Here is an 18282-nt window from a genome sequence, read left to right as displayed (position 1 = left end):
ATTACTTATATTTATAAAAGGAACTACTTCTTCCCTCCCTCATACTGGTCTCACACTCATGAGTTCCACAGAGAAGGCACTTTGTGTGGAGGAGCGAAAAAACTCACCCACTGCTCAAACTGACATATCAACATCAGTATGCATGTACAAATAAGTTAAGTCCTATACTTATCCAGAAAGACCCTCACTAGATTCACCCTCCCATTCTTCTGGTGACAGTTAACTCCTGCTTATGCTAACCTTTACAACCTGTCCACATCTATGTCCTTACTTTCACAAGAACCTCTTGAGAGAGACTAACCTTGGTAAAAATAATAGCCTAGCATTCTGGCCACTGTTATCAGAATGTTAATTACCTTTATAAATTAACACTATATGGGGATAATCAATAAAACTCAGGTGTTAAACTACGACTTCTCTTGGATTTTCACATCACAAACCAAACACATGTAGAGAGTGAAACTACTGAAAGCCTCTACAAATGTTACTGTGAAATCCATGATACTCCAAATTATTTCTGTATATCTGCCTTCATTGACAAGGCCTTCAAATGTGCTCAGAGAATAAAAATGAATTAGAACTTTTCCCTGGAATTACTGGTCTCTGAGCAGAACAGGAATACTTCAGAAAGGGGGATGGGAAGCTGAAATTTCTTCAATAGAATGAATGGCAGATATGATTAAGTAAGCATTCAAGGAGAGTGTCACAGAAGGAACATCAGTTGAAAAACAGATGTCACAGGATGCATAGAAAGCGTCCACTGTTTTCATCAGTTTGAACTGAGAAAAGCCAGACAAATTAGCTGAAAATATGGCCTGCCTCAACAGCAACCACATAAAGGGAAAGTCAGGTAAACTAGAAGGCTGCTAATAGGAGAATTTATTTTCTAAACAACATTCAAATTACCTACTGGGAAATGGCACCTAATTCTCACCAATTCCCAGACCAAGCTTTGGGCTTGTTCAGGAGAACAAGTTGACACAAGCCAAAAATGTACCAAAATCCTTGGCAGCAGTTGAAGAGTTATATATGAAACTGTTCTAGTACTCAGAAGTATTCGCAGACACTGTTTAACTTAAAGCAAAGATTGCAACTCTGATCTTGCTGATACCCATTCCATACAAACAAAAAACCCCTCAAAAACCCCATACTTGACAACAAAATTAACATAAGAATAGAATTATGAGAGAAGATACTGAAGAGCAGCCCTGTGAGGAGAGTGTAATGAATCACTACTAAGCGCAGAGACATGGGCAACTGACCCTCTCAGGAGCTGGAGAGAAGAACTTACTTTCCCAAAGCATCCCTAGACACCAAAATGAGGTGCTCAGGTGCTGCCTAAGGCTCAAAGAACACACGACATTCAGTAATGATGTTCAGTAATTGGCTCAGATCACACAGCCTGGAAAGCAGGGGAAACTTGGACATTTTTTGGCACTTTTTCCCTCCCACTGCAGGACGAAATGAATGCAACATACCACCACAGGAAGATAAGCAGTCATCTGGATGACAGCCCTAGAACAGTGATAAAATTTTCTTCTTTCTAGAATTTTGCCTCGTAGTTTGCTTAAGAAATCACATGCATTTGTTTAAGGTATGCAATCTTTTAGTCTCCAAGTAAATGAGAGGGTAGTTAATAACACATATTTACAAAATGCTATGCTACCAAGACAGACTCAACTATAAACTCAAAAGTTTTACTTACTGACAAAATTCACTAAAAAAAACCCCCAAAACCAAAAAAACCCCAAACCAAACCGACAAAAACCCCAAACCAACAACAACAACAAAAAACCTCACAAAAACCAACCCTCCCCTCCCCGCCCGAAAAAACCCAACCAACCAACCAAATGTACAAAACAAGTATCAGCGCCTCACTTAGCCAGACCAAGAAGGCTAGAGGAGGACAGAAGAACAGTAAACTTAGAGAAAATACATTTGCATAGTGTGTTGTCCCAGTAAAAACACTGCTTGAGAAGCAGAGCTGCAGCCTGTAATGGATGAATGGCCTTTAAAAATCGCTTCTATGAAGCACAAAAGTGATAGGAAAGAGAATTTTCTGCTTGGAAGGAAATGACTGCTGCAGCACGCTGAACCATGCTATCAGAAATCAGTACCTTTTTTCTGGAGATTAGCATAAATAACTCTCTGATCTGCAGTCTTATCAGCTATACAACTGTGGGAAAACAATGTTTAAATAACAGCTTTCATCCCTTACTTGCAAATTCTGTCAATGAAAATGGAAGTGCTGTAAAGTCTTTTGAGGTCTTCCATGATAAAAGGTGCTATATAAATAATGCATTTCCCCAGTATCTGAGAAAAGAGCCATAACAGAACCGCTTCTTCTTGCTCTTTGGTCTATACAGCAATTGTGTAGACGTGCAGAGTGTAGAATTGAAAAGTATCTTCTTCTAGAGTGACAATTAGCTAATGCATTATACCATACAAAATATCTTCATGCAATTCCTTTCTTATGTGCTAATGAAATCATTCCCCATTATTAGCTTTCAATATATTAAAAGCCTATTGTTACACAAACATCCAATGAATAATAAAGTATCAGTGAGGAAGTGATGTTACATGCTTAAATTTCTTATACAGTATCTGTGTTCCTTCGGGTGCATGGCTATCATGCTCATCTTCTATAAATACCCGTTCAAACTTTATTTGTTCTGGAGATGTTCTCTGCATGTGTTGGGGATGGGTGAATACTTTGCACCTGTTTTTCACCATTTATATCAGTGGGTTTGCTTTTCTAAAATTCAAGAGAATATTGCCGTTGCCTCAGTCAGGCCCTAGTAGTACCACATTAGGTATAGATACAAAAATTACCATCCAAAAGGACACATAGCAGTGGTGGGATTATTTTTTCTCGTTGTCACTCAGAGTGAATGACACTGGCACTATACAATTCTTTACTACCTTATAATATTATAGCTGCCATTCAACAGATCAACGTGTGAACTCCCTGCAGGCAAATAAATACAATTTAAAAAAAAAAACTTTTCAGCAAGGCATCTTAGCTATTCAGGACAACTTAGAGGACTCCCTGTTCAGGATAAATATTCTGCTTGGAAAAGGTTTTGCTGTTTGTCTAAGAACTGAATGTAAACATTAGTAGCCTGTATATAAACAAATATACGATAAGATGGGCTTACTTCACTGACAAAAAGCTGTGGTTTCCCTAGGCTTTTAAGGCATGCTGTAATCAATTTTGATAAGCTATCTCTCTTTCTCAAGTCATACATGTTCTATATTCATGCTTACTCCATTCATATCTCTTATGCTTTGACTCCATGAGACCTTACAAATAACAGTTACTTAAAACGCAGTCTATTTTTAGTTTGGTTTTTTGTTTGTTTTTTAAAAATGAAGTGTTTCACATTATGCCTGCCTTTTAGAGTCCGAAATCTTTTCACATGCTCCAATTCTTATATGCATTAATGAATTCTATTCTCTCTCATTGTCTGCTTGCCATGTCTGAGCTCACAAACATTAGCCCAAATCGGTAAAGCTGCCATCATTCCGCTATTTTAAAACAAGAGTAACACAAAACAGAGGAAGGGTTTGTGGCCGAATCTTTCTTGCTCTATAGGGCAACAACACTACCATTTGTTCTTTCTTACATTGAAAATATACATTTCTGATATCAAGCTATCAACTTTTATGCCTTCTGCCAGTTCCTTCCAGTCATATAAACATATTATTGAACTGATCCTAAAATGAAAGTTAACCTAACAGGGACACAAGAAATCAGCCCAAATGAAACATGTAGTTAGTAAGTGGAAAAAAGTATGCATAGTAAAAACTCTAGGAAAGGAATGGAACACAAATAGAAATTATCATGCTACTAAACAGGGTTTCTAAATTGTGACCATTGCACTTGCAGGAAGTATATTAAAAAGTGATAAAGAATGAATCAGATATGGAACAGTCTATACACGTAGAGAGAATAAAAAGACCAAGACAACACTGTTTTTGAGGAAAAAGAGAATGTGATAGGTATGTGAAATCATGACTCATGAGAAACTGAAATGGAAACAATTGTTCAACATTTCTCACATCATTACAGTTAAGAGGGCCTCCAATTACATCATTAGGCAACAAATTTTAAGGCAAAACAAAGAGACTTTATTTCTTTACACTCCACATCCACTGAAACATGTAACTGCCAAAAGATACTGTGGAGGCTGAGAACATAAATCAGACCAACCAAGCACATTCAGTGAGGACACGATGCCCCCTGCGATTAAATGTAATACTGCAAACATTATTTATGGTCCCAGAACTCTTAATCAATGCTGAGCACCAAACAGTGGAAGACTGTATCAAAAGAAGATTACTCAATTTAATTTATGCATTACTTCTGTAAGCATCCTTTGCTGGAATTTTGCCAGTGGTCTTATTTTAATAGCAGTTTTATATTCTTACAGGCTACAACAATAATGATGTGCCACACAGCTTTTCTGAACTAGAAGAGGTTTTTGTCCATCCTATACAGTTGAACAGGCATCTGACAGTCACCGTTCTAGAATGAACAAGTATTTTTTAATTTACTAGCTATACTAAACGCAAGCAATCAATGCCATCTGCCATGCACCACAGGAAAAAAAGTGTCCATATATATTTCATTTAAAAAAGGACACTTTCTAGCAGTTCCTAAGAGCTTTTGCTAAACACAAATAAGGCATCTTTAATTCCATTTCTTGTTATGTATTTTTTTGCAGCACATAACAGCCTTTTTTTGGAATTCACTAGCAACATGCAGATATCAGGAATTCTTCTGTGTCTAAAGCAAGCACTTTGGAGTGCTTGAAAGTAGCACAGTCTGTTTATCCTGATTGTCCTTTTAAATTTACATCTGAGTGAAGTGAGGATGATAGTGAACTGCCACTTAAAATCAATAATTTTTCTTCTGCCACTTGTGGATAGATAATTTTAAAGTAGGAATACATTTTTATTTTCTACTTTGACCAAGTCTGGAAAAAAACCCACAATCTAGAGAGTTACAGACAAAAAATATTAGGTAGAACTCTAGAAATTCTTTGAAAGTAAAATTGAGAATCAAAGTCACTCATTAAATTAAACAAAGAAAACAGAGAATTGATGGGAAATTTGTTTACCTAAATCTAGTTTAGAGCTGACTTTTCCATGGGGAAAAAAGACATACCAGGAGACGCTCTTGATCAAGGCTCAAGTTCTGCCATTATTTACTTTCCCTTGCTTTGAAGTGTGAAAAATCTGCTTTTGAGCCTTAAGGAGTTCACACCAGCTGAGCTCAAGACTTCTGAGTGCAGAGAATCTCTGCACTCATACTTTTTGCAGTTCTTCGGGTTGATCAGCTATCTAAACAGCAGCAGTTATTTTCATAGAACACCTTGTGCAGGATTCACTGACAGCTTTCTCATTAAGCATCATAGCTTTGACTTTTCTATGAAGTTTACTTCTCTCCTACCTACAACAAACAAGTTGAGTAGACATGCTGAACAGGAACCAATTTAAGGCTGCTGCTGAAGTAATAATATCCTTTACCAATATGATCCACGGTATTTTAAGTGAGGTTTAACATGTACTATAAACAGTATCATGGAAGGACCATTAATAAGCATCTGTGCTATTTTAAAACAACAGGTGGTGAGATAGTTTCACCACAGTTATGTGCTCACCATATGTGTAAGTGGAAATTCTGTAGGAGGTAGAAGGCAAATGAGTGAATAGTTAGCAAATAGATATATATTATATAATGTATATATAATTATAAAGATCTATTAAGATGTATATGATCTCATTAAAGCTGCAGCACATTTTACAGGCTAGCTAACAGCTGCTGAGATAACTTTGATGTACCTTTCGGTCTTTTGGAATAGTTGCTAGAACAAAGAAGTGACAAAAGAAGTAGTCAAAGTATGAGAAATTAAAACTGTATGTTGGAATTAGACCTATTTGCCTATCACATCTGATGAATCACTGGGACTATAGTGCAGAAGGGGATGCATAACTGTGCAAAGAACAGCCAGTTGCTTTGAAGTACTTCTGAACACAGGGCAGGTTAAATTGCCTATGAGTCCTGTAAAGCCAAAGAACAGCAATGTAACCAATGTTTAAATTTGTTTTAATAAAGGTTAGAAAACAGAACAAATTCTACTAGCCAGAACTACACCCTGGCTGACATAGAAATTCTTCCACTGCAGCTCATCTGCAGAGTTCATGTTTTATACTTTGTTCACGCATGGAGGAGGTCAGAGATACACTAGAATCATTTTACCACTGCAGAAATGCGACCAGCTCAGAAATGCAGCTTATCTCCAGTATGATAGGGAGGACAAAAAATACTATCATATCTTATTGGTTCTACTATGAGAATTAAAGGAAGAAAACCAAAATTATTTGATCTGGCATTTGGCTGGGAGATTTGCACCAGCTCTTCTATGAGAGAGTCCATTTTGTGTTACTTTCTCCTCTGATATGTCTACGTTTAAAGACAAGGATATATACTGGAAGCATACAGTTTTTGTTCAATCAGATCTTTTCTTTTATAATGTTGTTCGAATAGTGTCATTTTTTAAGAGCATACACTATGAAGACTTTCTTGAAACTAGTCCCTCAATGCATCCCGAAACTAATACATATAAATGGATTCATGCTTGTGTAGCTGTCACATGCAGTCCTCTTTAAGAGAAAGGCTTAAATCAGCACGCTTTTGCAAGAAACATACATGAACGCTGCACTTCTATCTCCATATTCCAGATATTAAACTCAGGGGCTCATTACCTGGGTTGTGAAGTGCTAAGGTCTAATTCAAGATACGAAGATACTTAATGCCTGTCTTATTTCCACCACTAATATATTATAAATGGATAAAACTCCTAGTGCTTGTTTGCAATTGCTACGTTTGCAATTGACTGGCCACTCATACAAAGATCTTCTATTCACAATAATGTCCAACATGAAATCCATTTGCATAGTAGGAGATAAACTTTAAGTTTATGCCTGGCATTTACTTCTCAGGTAGAAAATTTTTCTCACCTAGAAATGTTAGCTACTGCACATAAAGGGTAAGCATTTGGAAAGTGTCAATACATTTATTCTTCAGAAGAAAAAATGGTATAACTACTGTTAAAATACTCTTGATTTTTTGCACATGCCAAAGTACATAGCCTTAGATTCATTGTATAATATCTGTCCACTCACAGCCTGCTCAAACCTTCCTTTAAGGAATTCTTGATTTGGGGAAAATAATCCAACTCAATACCTAGTAACAACATAACTGAAAAATTACATGCTTGCTCTGGAATGTGGTTATTTCAGTTAGTTCAAACAGAATTTAAGAACATCAGCTTAAAACATTCTCATAATAATAGAAAATATATTAACTGAACTGTTTAATTTCAGCTCTTGGAAAAGATCACAAGTGAAATAAAACCTCTGCAATTTCAAGTGCATTCAAGGTTACTAGGTTTTCCAGTTTGTTCTCCTAAGGAAAGAAGCCTTATGCAAACACACTCATCTGGCCCCTACTCATAAATTTGGTCAAAGGAACTTGCCGGTTCAAAGGCTGACTGTGGCCTAGAAATCTCAAAAATAATTAAGCTCTTACAAATTTGAAGAACTAACCCAGATGAAGAGTTCCAAAATAGCAGACCCTCTGAGGAAAAGGCAGCTAAATCTCAGCTGCTACCCAGTCTGTCTGGCATCAACCAGCTGGCCAACTAGGCTGCTCTTCCAGTCAGTGGGGCTGCTGCCCCAGATTAATCACCATAAAGATGCTTTTCTTTGCTTGCTAGAGGTATGGAAGTTACTGTAACAGGAAGAGGATTCTGGAACAGAAGTCTGTAGGAAGCAGATTTACATCAGTTACACCATTGAACTAAATTCACACTGATAATTAGATACACATATTTTCTATGCACACGTGCACATGCACTCTTGCGTTCTACATGATTACACAATCTGTCTTTGGAGTACACATAAGATGAAAACAAAAGCAATTCAAGGTTTCAGTGTCAAAGCAATCAGATGTACACTCACATCTATGATCGTGCATGGCTCCTGGTCAACTACTCCACCACACTGTTTTAAAAGAAGTTAACTAACAGTCTTTTGAAATGTTATTTAGCTTTGCCAGGAAGCACAAAGAGCTAAATTTACTATGCTAACAATGTGTCAACCTTAATGAGTATTCATACTACCCTGTTTTTGCAACAACAGAATGGGAGACCATTACTTAATGCTCTCTTCAGTGAAGGAATTTACTTTATACAGAATGGGCAGGCTAATATAAGGAGTATCTGAACTCGGCTACATGGTTTCCTGCAATTAGAGGAGAAATCAGCAAATGACTACAACATTGCAAACCCTGAAACAGCCAGCAATGCTCTTTTCTAGAAAGGGAAAAAACAATAGAGATGTCATAACTCAGACTCCCAAGTGTTTTACAGGAACAAAGTAAATGTTTGGTAAAGAGAGATACAGGCTTGATGGAATGAGAATTTTTTTTCTCGCTTGAAATGAATACATTGGATATGCCACAGAATGCCTAAAAGGAACAAGTTTATATGGAGTCATCGTTAATGACTGTTCTTCAAAGCAAAGATTTGTCTGTTGAACTGATGTCTGACACCGCAATTTGCCAGTCACCCTGTTTCAGCCTTGTGAAGCCTCAATTGTCTTTGATACACATTTCCCATCTCTGTAGCCATTGTTTGCCTTCTGCGTACCCAGCAACAGTACTGAGGCAAATACATGTATTTAAACATCTTCCCAGACATAACAACAACAGACCAAGCCACTGCCTGTTACCCCCCTAAGTATTACTTCTTTCACTCTAGCACCATGACCAGAGGCTTCAACCACAACTGGGGATCCCACAACTGTGTGAGCTGCTCTGTGAATACACAGGGTAACAGGATCTTTTAAGATGAACATAGAAGTAAATAGTCATTGAATAAAATAACCTTCAGCTTCCAATATCCTGTTTCCTTATTTTTTTTTTTCCTCAAGGACAGATGAACGTTCTCTCCTTTTCTTCCCAGAGGCACAATCATTGTTTTCACTTCCAAACCAAACCATGTAGAGCCATTAACCACTACTATCTGCAGATAGTGCTCATTCTAATGACTTGCCCCTGCACACCAACCCCAGCCTCCTGTATTGACATGCCTGCTTTAGAGCAGTCTTTTTTAGAGCCAAACAAAGAAAAAAAAGCCCCTCCAAATCACCAACATATCAGACAGGTATGTAGGCCAGGCAGATTTTCCCTCTCTATTCAATGCCAAAAGACCATTCATCAAACGTTAAGACCTGCGTATGTACCGCAAACGATGTGCAATGTCAATGGCCAAGCTACAATGCTGCATGTGCTTTTGTTTTTCCACTTCTACAGGTGACATGATGGAAGAGCAACTCACTAATTCTTCCATTTAGCAAACAAAGGCATTCGAATTTTGCTGCTATTTTGTTTGTCCCAAACCTTGGCCTAGATGATAGAAATGGAAAGCAAACAAACAAAACAACACAGAAGTCCCCGAAAAAGTCAACGGAATCCATTTTGGCAAAAGGGCTGGTTCTCCAACTTCTACACTCCCTTTAGTTTCCTGTGAAGCAGCTTCCAAATCCAAGAACGTAAATGAGACGACATCCTTTTTGCTTCTGTTCCCCTGAAATCTTCCTGCCCTAAGATGTCTTCCGCGCCACTCGAGGAACGCACACGGGGCCGGGGCGCGCAGAGCCCGGCCGGAGCGCAGCCCCGCACCTGTCGCACAGCCCCGCACCCCTGCCCGCCTCCGCGCCCGTCCCGCGCTGCGCCACGCACAAAACGCCCCCTCCCCGGGATCGGACAAGGGTGAGGGGAGCAGCCCGGGCTGCTGAGCAGAGAGCTGGCACCGAGCCAGCGCACATCCTGGCAATGAAAGATAAAATGCAACACTGTGGCGCTTCTGAGAGGGCAGCCCGTCTGCTGTTGGAGGGAGCCAGGGGAGAAAGAAGGAGAAGGACGCCGGCTGCCCAAGCGCAGCTCCAGGCGCTTCCTGCGCGCACGCAGCACGGCAGCTGTTTCCCGGGCCGCCGGGCCGGCCTTCCCCGCGCTGGCAGCGGGCAGGCAGCGGCCGCGGCAGTGGGTGAGCCGAGGCGGGCGGTTCGCAGCGGCAGCGCCGTGGCTCCCCAGCCGGGCAGCGCCGCAGCGCTCGCTGCCCGCCCCCGCGCACGCCGCCGGCAGCTCCCGCTCACCTTTCCAGCGACCGGCTCAGCGCATCTTCCTCCCTCCCGCAGCGGCTGCTCGTCGCGGCCTGGAGCCCCTGGGCTCGGCGGAGCGCGGTGCCCGGCGCTGCCCCTCCCTCAGCCGGTAGCAGCTCCCGCTGTCACTTCACCCCCACATCCCGCCGCCGGCAGCGGCGGCAGCTGCTGCTCCTAAATTCACGGCGCTCCGGCGGCATGAAGTCATCCTCCCCGCCCCCTGCCCGGGCCGCCGCACTCCGCTCCCGCCGCGGAGGGGGAGACGGCCCCTCCGCCCGAGGCCCTGGCGCCCCACCCGCCCCCCAGGGGCTGGCACTCCCGCGGTGCTACACGCACCCTACTGCCTGGGAGGCTGCGAGAGGCGGCACGGTGCCCCGGCGGCGCGGCTGCCGGCCGAGGGTCCCTCCCCGGGCACGGCGGCAGGATGGGCCGCTCCGCCCCGCGCCAGCCCTCCCCGCGGGAGTCCCCTCCGCGCGCCGTGGGGGGCGCGGCGCTCCCGCCCAACGGCCGGTGGCGCGCGGCCCGCTCCAACCGCCACCCCCGTGTCCGGCGCTGCGGCCTCCCCGCCGTGCCCGACCCGGTCGTACCGGGCTAAGCGGCGAGGAACGGGGGAGGGCAGGCTCCTGCAGGGCTGGAGGCAAGAGAGAGCTTCCCCCCGGGAGAGCTTTGTGTGTGTGCGCGTCTCTGTTTTGAAGGAAAATACGCTGTAATCCGTGCGCTTGTGTGTGGGCGCCCAGCTCTCCTCCTCGCCTCTCGGCCTCAGGGCGCGCAAGCGCTGCGCAGCCTGTGCCCCTGAAAATGCAGCTGTTTCTGGGGTGGGAGTTTCTTTGCCAGTGGATCTTGCTCTGTGCCTGACAGGGGAAAGCAGAGGAAAGGCACTGCGTTCAAGGTCACCAGCACACGCTTCTCCCTTACCAAGGGCGTCCTGGTATTTTTAAGATCCACCAGTAGGCAGCATGTCTATTTTTGTTACTTACAGAGTGCTGTGCACGTACTGGGTAACTGGCATGCTCATAAAGAAGGCTGGATTCCTGTCACAGTTTACAATCCCACAAACCCATCCCATGTGCAGGGCAAGCACAGCTATGTCGCTGCATAAATAACACCAGGCAGTCCCGTTCAGACAGACACGCATCGCCAAATCATCGTAGTCTGAGAGAGCTTCGTACTTCACAAGCAAGACAGGGTTGTGTCTGGTGAAGAAAAGTCCTGCTGGACAAGCTCCGAGGAAAACACGAATGTGTGCACGCAGGTGTTTCCAAGGTGCTGTGACTGCTCTGTTCACTGGGTAGCCAAGCGCTGCCCCAGCAAGGTTTTGGAGTAGACGCAAGTTGGAAATGCTGATGTTTTCCATGGTGTTGAGGTCTGAAGTTACAAGAGCTGCTTCAGGGGCCTGGGTATAGATAGGAAGGTTGTCTGTAGTAGCAAAGGAAAGCAGAAAAGGGGAGAGGAACCTCATTAAGCTGAGGATCTTAACCTCTGTGTCTCAGATGAAAGATAAAAACCCTGAGCCTGAATTCCCTTTCGGAAATTCATTGTGTTTATTTTTATGGCGCTTATGGTAAGGCTTTTAACTGTGCCAGTGTCTTTGATTTGATTCCCTGTACCCGTGCAGTCCTACAGTTGCAGTAGTTTTGGGCTGCTCTTGTTTACTCCCTGCCTTGAACCTCTTCTATCGATTGGCATTGCAGACCTGAATGTGCAGCACTGGCAGCATTTCAACAGTGATATTTAATCTCTGTTTACAGTGTGTTAGGTTAGGTGATTAAAGGCTCATCTCCACATACACAGAGGAGCCCAGAGGCACGTGGGCAGGCGGGGGAGCCCAAATAACTGGGTCAGAGAACAGGAGCCCCTGCCCAGGCCCTCTCAGGGCTGTCCCAGGGGAGCCTCAGCCCCAGCAGTCTACCAAAAAGCTCTATGCATCGCCTCACAGGTTGAGGGAATTACTGCCTAGGGATACAGGACACCTCGTGGGATGCATTATAGGAAGAGCATTTTGGGATGGTACAGGTTTATTATGAGACGTTTAGGGCAAGAACCAAATGTGAGGAAAGGAAGGGATCAAGGTGGTATGGAAATGAGCAAGTGTGGGAAAATAGTGGGATGAGGAGGTAAATAGGGCTAGTCCCGTGTGAACAGGCTGCTAGTCGATATGTTTGTCTGGCTGTTCCCTGTGCCTGATCTGTGCAGTCTCTCCTGTTTTCACACTAAACTCTATTTCTAGCTCTTTTACTGGGTGAGAGGACTCCCTGTTCTCTGTGTGTGTACAGGGTGTAAGTGCCAGCAGCAAAAGTCACACCTTGGGTCACAGCAACCCATGCCAGAGCGGAGGACGGGATTACATCATTCATGCCATCTGTGTTTGTTTGAAGGTTTGTGTCTATGCTGATGTGTGTGGTTGGCCATGTGCATATTTTTTTATATATATATATATATATATATTTGTGTACACGTGCTTAGTGTGTGTGTCTATTAGGAATGTGTGCTCAGACTTGTTACTTACTAGACTTGGGAAAAGGGAGACACAGCAGCCTCTCTTCTGTTGGGCTACATGGTTCAGCAGCTCCTAACACAATCCTCTAAATCAACAGTGTGCTAGAAAATCCTTGATCTGTGCAAAAGTAAGAATTATTATTATATAATTATTATTATTTCTTTGTTAGCAGTAAATTCCAGAATCAACAGAAGTAAATGCTCCTATCCCAAGAGTATTAATTAGTACTATTCAATACACATAATTACAAAAAAAGGGAAGGGCACATGAGTGAGACATCTATAGAATTTTATTTTAGGATGGAAACATATAGGTGTGTGTCATTTAGCAACATTCAGAAAACCTGTTCTACTCAAATAATATAATCTTCTATTTAGTAATAATGGATAGAATCAGTTTAAAAGAAATGTAAGTATAAATATAAATTGATTGGTGTCTAAGCATTTCAGCTATAAAAGGGTACACTGTAGAGAAAATAGAAGGAACTGGTTAGTGAAATCAGTTGAACAGCTGAATATGGGGAAAGCTTGTAAGTTTCTGTATTAAGTGAGAAGAACAATGTACAAGGAAGAACTCCAGACTTAACTGCAAAGGGAGTGACTTCAAACAAGACATTAGAAGTAGGCTGCCAACCAGCATATGAAGAGAAAGTTGTATCTTAGAGGTTAGAAATAGCAAGAGTGAGGTGAGATTTGCCAACATTCAGATTAAATTAGATTGTGAAAAGAAATAATAAATAGTAAAAGGTGCATCACATACAAAGGTGTAAAGAAATCCTGAAATGATGAAGTTGAGCTCTTTTTTTAGTGAGGAAGGGATGAAAAACCTAGGCTCTCTATCTCAAACTGAGTACTTTGTTTTCCTGATAATTGCTGTCTGGAGTAAAGGAAAAACAAGGAAGGTGAACGAATGAATGAATGAATGAATGAATGTGTACAAATTGATGTTACAGTTTTCATAGTGACAAGAGAGTGTGTTCAAGTCAGAGGAGTAAATCTCCATCTAAATGTAATGGAAAAACATGGCATAAAATCTTTAAAAAATGTTTGTAAGTCAAAAGTGGTACCCTGTTCCTGGAGACTGTCAGTACTAGTATTTAAGAAATTAGAAGAGACATAGAAAATTTCAATTACATGAACTAGTTGGTGGTAGCATGCAACACTGAAATTCACGCAGAATCACAGAATGGCTGGGGTTGGAAGGGACCTCTGGAGACCATCTAGTCCAACCCACCTGCTAAAGCATGTTCACCTAGAGCAGGTTGCACAGGAATGTGTCCAGGTGGGTTTGAATGTCTCCAGAGAAGGAGACTCCCCAGCCTCTCTGGGCAGCCTGTTCCAGTGCTCTGGCACCCCCAAAGTAAAGAAGTTTCTCCTCATGTTTATATGGAATCTCCTATGCTTCAGTCTGTGCCTGTTACCCCTCATCCTATCGCTGAGCACCACTGGAAGGAGTCTGGTCCCATCCTCTTGACACCCACCCTTGAGATATTCGTGAGCATTGATAAGATCCCCTCTCAGCCTTCTCCAGGCTGAACAGACCCAGCTCTCTCAGTCTCTCCTCATAAGAAAGGTGCTCTAGGCCCCTAATCATCTTCGTAGCCCTCCGCTGGACTCCTTCCAGTAATTCCTTACTATGGAACCCATTTGATAAACTGCAGAATATAGGGATATGGGTAAGGTAGATATAGTGTATTTGTAAGCAACTAGGAATATGAAAATGGCAAAAAGTTTCCTGTTAAGACAAGACGTTGTTCTGGACAAAAGTTAGGGGTAGCATTTCAAAAAGAGTAATCTTGGATTTGATGTTATTTAGCATTTTCAGTAGTGGTCTTGGCAAGTAAGTACAAATGAATTAAATTTTGATAAGAAAGACTATCTTGATAAGAAAGACAGGATGCTTGGAATAACATGCTAACCAGATGAGGAGTAAAATCACAGAACTGGGATGAAGTTTTAATGGAAAAACCAAACCAAACCACTATACCTTAGAGACTCATCAGCTGGGAATCACAAACGAAAAGAAATAAAAATTCAGAACTATTAGATGATCATAGGATAACTCTGAGCTAGCCATGACATGAGTTTTGAGAAAGGAAAATGTATTTTTATCACATATCGTCTGAGGCTACTGTAGATATGGAATTTTGTTGATCTGGCTGTATCTCTGCTTACCTATTGGAGTTTGTTGCAGCGGCACTTCTCAGTAGAAAGTGTGTTACAATTAACAAATAGCTTTACGGAAAGCTATTTCTTCTTTGGGATTAACCAGTGACTTGGAAACATTTAGATCAAGTAGCCAAATAGTAATCATGTGGCCAGCCATACACTAGTTTGAAAAATAAGAACAAATGGCAAGAATCAAGTCCATCCATGGAATAATTTGTAGGAAGTGTGTAAACAGGATTTAGATTAAATGATTTCGGCTCCCATAAATAAAATTATGCACAAAATAAACATTACTATAGGCTTCCTACTAATGTTTCAATTACCTTACTCTTTCTTTCTTTATTCTTTTATTACCTTTATAGCTTGTTATGTATAGATATGCCTTTAAGTAAATTAAGTAAATGAACACATTTTGTTCAATTGCTTGTATTTTTGAGGTGTAATGTGTATGGCAGAAATAGTGACTCAAAGTACTGTAATGATGAAGAAGAACGTTGCAAGAGAAACTGCAATGTCAGGAATACCCAAATAGACTTTCTTATAAGTAAAACCATCATCAAGAAAATATTTTTAAAGTAGTGATATGTATCTGCAATCTTTTACAAACCATTTGGGAGGGAATAATTTTCTAAGTAAATTCTGATAATTACTTGAGGACTATAAAAATAATATGAATTTAAAAGCAAACAAGTCATGCTACGTTCAGTGTATTAGTTTCTAATCTTCAGAACAGGAATGTTCAAGTAATATGATATGGTTGTAAACAGTTTAGAATAACCAAACTCTGGATGCAGGTGCCTCTGCCAGTGTTTCTCAGTATCATCCTCTTAATGCTGGTTGCATATTTTCTTAAACTAGGATACTCAAGTTTTCAAGGCAGAGACTGTCAATGTTTCAGTTTGTACAACATTGTTAGACACTTGCAAAATGCACTGATGATAATTTATGACACTTGTGTCTCTACTATGATGTTTTGATTTTTATGCACAAGTCCCAGTTCTGCGTTAAGTTACGATTTGTTTCAGCTGAAGGTAATGGAAGTTGTGTGTGTTCAGGGGTACAGCCTGGCCCTTAGTCTCCTGACGTCAATAGGAACAGATGTGTTCTCCTTTTTTCCCCTTGGGGCTTTCAGCACTGTTGTAGTACAAAGGAGTCTGATTTTCTTAATGCTTTAATAGCAACCTGCTTGAGTTTTCTCATTTTCCATGATCAGCTTCATTGCTTGCTTATACATTTGCTAAACTTTGTAGGAATAAAGTCCCATAGTAGCATTTTTCTGTGCTTAAAAATACATTATTAACATTTTAATATAAAGCATCCTTCCAAGTGGGAAAAATAGCTTATAAGAACATAATGCTCTTATAATGCATATGCCATAAGTGGAGAAATTAAGATTGTAATAGCATTCTCAATTCTGGCATTAGACATATTTTCTGAGTGCTTGACTTGTCAACCTTAGATTTTTCACACTTTCATATGTAGTATATGGAATCTGTTCTTTTTAAAGAAAAAGAAATACTGTCATATGATAATTCTGATACCTAGATAGGTCTTCAGTATGTTTACTTATGTTAATGGGTATCTAGTGACCTAGTGAAAGTTGTCCCTGCCCATGGCAGGGGGGGTGAACTAGATCTTCATTCCAACCCAAACCATTCTATGAATCAATGATATTAAAATGAGATGTAGTACCTTGCCTCTTGATCCCACAGCTATTTGTCAACAGTGGAAAAGCAAAAATTGAGGAATCCTGGCATATGTTGTTCATGTCCTCTTCTAACTCCTCCTTTTCATGCTCCTGGATCTTCAGCCTAATTCCCATCTTCAGGTTGCTCATACCAGTCCCCACAGATGTTAGTTATTCTTCATTATTTCTGCAAGTATTTGGCATAACTCCTCTCTAGATGGTGGGATTTTCCACTTTCTAATAATATATGGTTGAACAAAGAAATTAGAGGCTTTGTATTTCAGTCCCAATTCCTCATCACTTCACAACTTCCAAGTGTCATTTTGGCTTTTCACCATATCCCTTCAGCTCTTTCTGAAAAGCCTGAGCTGATGTACTCCTTTTAGCAGAACCCTTTCCTTGTTCATGTCTCCTTTGCATTTGAAATTTGCGTCTTCCTCTTCCATGCAGTCTAGTACCAGATAGATAGAGTTGGCTGTCAGAGAACAAAAGAGGTGAAAACTTCAGGTTTCAAGAGCTGGTACCAGGTAAGTAGTTAATGAAAAGTCCTACTGACTGCTCTGGAGTGTGCTATGTAAGCATGGGAGCTTAGAAGTGGTTGTTGCTAAAACTGTCCAGTTCTCTCTGAGCACATATAGTTTTCAGACTTTTAAGGATTTGGATATGTTTGAATCTGAGTGATTAGTTCAGTTCCTCGTACAAGGCATGTGGATTAAAGAAAGCTCATCAGATTTATTTTTATTCTGTTCAGAGTTACCCTGACAATTTTTTGGAAAAAAAAAATCTTATGACACTGAAGTACATTTTGAAGCTTGCACAATTCTGAAATTCATAGGTCAGATAGTTAAAACTGGTAAAGTTATAATCAAGAGTAAAAGAGTCCAGTGTAAAGTGGTGAGTAGCGCCTATAATAATTAAGCTATTTTCAGTATATATCTGTGTGCAGTGTCCACATTTCTTTTTCAGTTTGATGTCTTTCTGTCTTATTAAGACTCCCAGGAGTTCAGCCTGCAGTCATATTTAGCATTTAATGTACAGTCTATATTTCTTTGATTGTCATTGATACAGATTTAAAATTTTGTGAAGTTTTAATCCTGAATTTCTTTCAGATTTCTTCCCTTACACCTGTTTGTTTTAGTGGAGGAACCCACTAAGACTGGAGTGAGTCCAGGTGCTTATTGTTATGTAGAAGCCTTTAAAAAGAGGTTTGTCCAAAAGACTCTCCACTCCAATGTTCATTTTGCAATGCAGCAGAGAGCATCTTGCAACACAGGTAAGACCTTTAATTAAAAAAAAAAACAGAAACCAAAACAAAAACTACCAAAACTTGCGGTACACAACAGGGAAGAGAGAAGCAAAAATCCTGAGAGCTGCCAAAACCTGGTTTCTTTGCAGATGCAGAGAATTTGACAGCAAAAATGTGCCACAATGATCTCGTATGATCAAGGTTATCATTCACTGCTAAAACAGTTAAAACCAGCCAAGAAACATGAGAACCCTGCCTGTCTGACCAGAGGAAATACATCTTTTCCTAATCCCAAATAATGAGTCAGGTTATGGCAGATCTCTCAGTGACACGCCAGCACCTCTAAAACTTTGTCTAAAGCAATTTCTAAAACTGAAGAATGCCTGTTTTGACTCTGTGTATTAGCTTTTCTTCCTGTCTCCCTTTCTGTATCCCTTTCTGTTGAGTATTCTTG

The 18282-nt window shown here is 41.0% G+C and overlaps 1 protein-coding gene across 1 annotated transcript in view; it reads right to left on the bottom strand.

Annotated features, from left to right (window-relative positions):
• Positions 1 to 10421, bottom strand: part of PKIA (cAMP-dependent protein kinase inhibitor alpha) — a 41986-nt gene extending 31565 nt beyond the window's left edge. Inside the window, exon 1 of the mRNA XM_065629961.1 lies at positions 10225 to 10421. The gene's annotated coding sequence lies outside the window, so the exon portion shown is untranslated. The remainder of the gene's footprint in view (positions 1 to 10224) is intronic.
• Positions 10422 to 18282: the final 7861 nt, after the last annotated feature.

This window comes from Caloenas nicobarica, chromosome 2 (genome assembly GCF_036013445.1).
Source record: "Caloenas nicobarica isolate bCalNic1 chromosome 2, bCalNic1.hap1, whole genome shotgun sequence".
In the NCBI taxonomy this organism is placed as follows: domain Eukaryota; kingdom Metazoa; phylum Chordata; class Aves; order Columbiformes; family Columbidae; genus Caloenas; species Caloenas nicobarica.
Note: the sequence above shows the minus strand (reverse complement) of the source record. Positions and strands in the feature narration are given on the sequence as shown.